This window comes from Epargyreus clarus, unplaced genomic scaffold (assembly GCF_041222505.1).
Source record: "Epargyreus clarus isolate Ecla_fem2 unplaced genomic scaffold, WU_Ecla_fem_2.2 ptg000025l, whole genome shotgun sequence".
In the NCBI taxonomy this organism is placed as follows: domain Eukaryota; kingdom Metazoa; phylum Arthropoda; class Insecta; order Lepidoptera; family Hesperiidae; genus Epargyreus; species Epargyreus clarus.
The window spans coordinates 3,940,001-3,942,500 of NW_027332232.1; the positions used below are offsets into that span (position 1 = coordinate 3,940,001).

General features: G+C 47.9%; 1 non-coding gene across 1 annotated transcript in view; it reads right to left on the minus strand.

Moving 5' to 3' along the window:
• The window catches only part of LOC140752909 (small subunit ribosomal RNA), a 1,903-nt gene extending 691 nt beyond the window's left edge, over nucleotides 1-1,212 (minus strand). Inside the window, exon 1 of the ribosomal RNA XR_012103509.1 lies at nucleotides 1-1,212. This exon is cut by the window's left edge and continues 691 nt beyond it. This is a non-coding gene — a ribosomal RNA (small subunit ribosomal RNA).
• Between the last annotated feature and the right edge of the window lie 1,288 nt (nucleotides 1,213-2,500).

The following is a 2,500-nucleotide window of genomic DNA, read 5'->3' on the forward strand; positions in this document are numbered from 1 at the left end:
CCTTTAAGTTTCAGCTTTGCAACCATACTCCCCCCGGAGTCCAAAATCTTTGGTTTCCCGGAAGCTGCCCGCCGAGCCATTGTAGTAACGTCGGCGGATCGCTAGATGACATATTTACGGTTAGAACTAGGGCGGTATCTAATCGCCTTCGAACCTCTAACTTTCGTTCTTGATTGATGAAAACACCTTTGGCAAATGCTTTCGCTGATGTTCGTCTTGCGACGATCCAAGAATTTCACCTCTAACGTCGCAATACGAATGCCCCCAGTTATCCCTATTAATCATTACCTCGGAGTTCTGAAAACCAACAAAATAGAACCGAGATCATATTCTATTATTCCATGCACGAAATATTCAAGCAGCATTTTGAGCCCGCTTTGAGCACTCTAATTTGTTCAAAGTAAAATTGTCGGCCCATCTCGACACTCACTGAAGAGCACCGCGATAGGATTTTGATATTGAACCGGCGTTTTACCGCCGGCTCACCGACGATATGCTCCGCAAACGTGTCAGTATCACCGCGGATGCGGTGCACCGACAGCGCGGCGCACAAATGCAACTACGAGCTTTTTAACCGCAACAATTTTAGTATACGCTATTGGAGCTGGAATTACCGCGGCTGCTGGCACCAGACTTGCCCTCCAATTGTTCCTCGTTAAAATATTTAAAGTGTACTCATTCCGATTACGAGGCCTCGTAAGAGTCCCGTATCGTTATTTTTCGTCACTACCTCCCCGTGCCGGGAGTGGGTAATTTGCGCGCCTGCTGCCTTCCTTGGATGTGGTAGCCGTTTCTCAGGCTCCCTCTCCGGAATCGAACCCTGATTCCCCGTTACCCGTGACAACCATGGTAGTCGCAGAAACTACCATCGAAAGTTGATAAGGCAGACATTTGAAAGATGCGTCGCCGGTACTGGACCATGCGATCGGCAAAAGTTATCCAGATTCATCAAAATTAACGACTTCGGACGCGAGGCCCTCCGTCGATTGGTTTTGATCTAATAAAAGCACTCATCCCATCACTGGTCAGAGTTCTGATTGCATGTATTAGCTCTAGAATTACCACAGTTATCCAAGTAACTGAGTAAGATCTAAGGAACCAAAACTGATATATTGAGCCATTCGCGGTATCGCCTTAATACGGCTTGCACTGAGACATGCATGGCTTAATCTTTGAGACAAGCATATAACTACTGGCAGGATCAACCAGGGAGCTGACAGTCACTCGCGGACGAATGTAGCCGTCGTCGCTCGGACGAGAACACGACACATATCGACGCGGTCGCGGGCGCGTCCGCGTCGAATGATGTTTCGTTTTTGAACTCGTCGTACCTTTTAATATTGTACGCTCTTTGTTTTCGATGGTTCGTGCAGCGTCAACGGAGTATCTCATCCGATTGTCGCAACGATCCAACGAGAGAGTGTGCGCGCGATTTACTAATAGCGCAACTCCGAATTGGATGGTTCACGGCGAGACAATTTAAGATTCACGTTTCATTATTATCTTTTAACACAAACGCGAACACTGAAAACAGATTCAGCCCGGTGTTTGAGAGACGTCGTCCTTGGCGTTAATTTTTATAGCGCCTTATAGAGGACCGTCGCCATAGGCGACGTGCAATTCATTTGTAGGATCGATACGTGAACCGAGACGAGTTTAAACAATCGCATCGGTCGATCCGCACTGTTCAATAAAATGTTCAACGTTCGAAAAGTCCCACGGCGCAACGTGGAAGCGCGCGTTGTTGTGTTAATCGTGACATCGCGACGAATTTGTAAAGTTCGACACAAAATCCACTCGAAACACCACCAACACGAGAGTGCGCACACTACGCGTGAAACCATCGAACGAACTCTTGTATGCGGCATGCAGTCCGTTGTCGAAGTCGGTCAGTCTGTGTCAGCAGGCGGCAGTTATCCGCCGGCCCGTTCAGTCTCACCGCGCCGACAACGCACTACACGTCGCCCGCCCCATGTGTATGCGGCGCTCCTGTTATGACGCGTGGCAGACGGAGCGACAACATATGAACATATGAAAGTCCGTCGGTGGTTCGGGGTGTGGTGTGGGGTGACGATGGTTGCCGGTGGGGGTGGGCTAGCCCTGGGGGGTGCGGGGGAGAGTGGGGGGAGGGGGTTTGGGGGGGGGGGGGTGTAGGGGGGGGGGGTCACCGGTTGGGGTTCGTCGGCCGACTTTGCTGCTGCCGCTGCTGCGTCTACCGCGTTATTATTATTATTATTATTTCCTGTTTTGGTTTTTTTGATTTCCAAAAAAAAAAAATTTTTTTTTTTTTTTTAATTTTTTTTTTTCCCCTCTTGTCCATACACCTTTTTAACTTTATTTGCGTATCGTATTAGTCAGATCGTGACGTGACAGTTTGTGCGCTACTCTCAGTACAGAGTTAAATAATTTCTCAATATAATAGCATAATACAAGAGCCACCTTTGAAAAAATACATACGGTCTCACTTTTTTGAAATACGTTGAAAACATTGTAAATTATT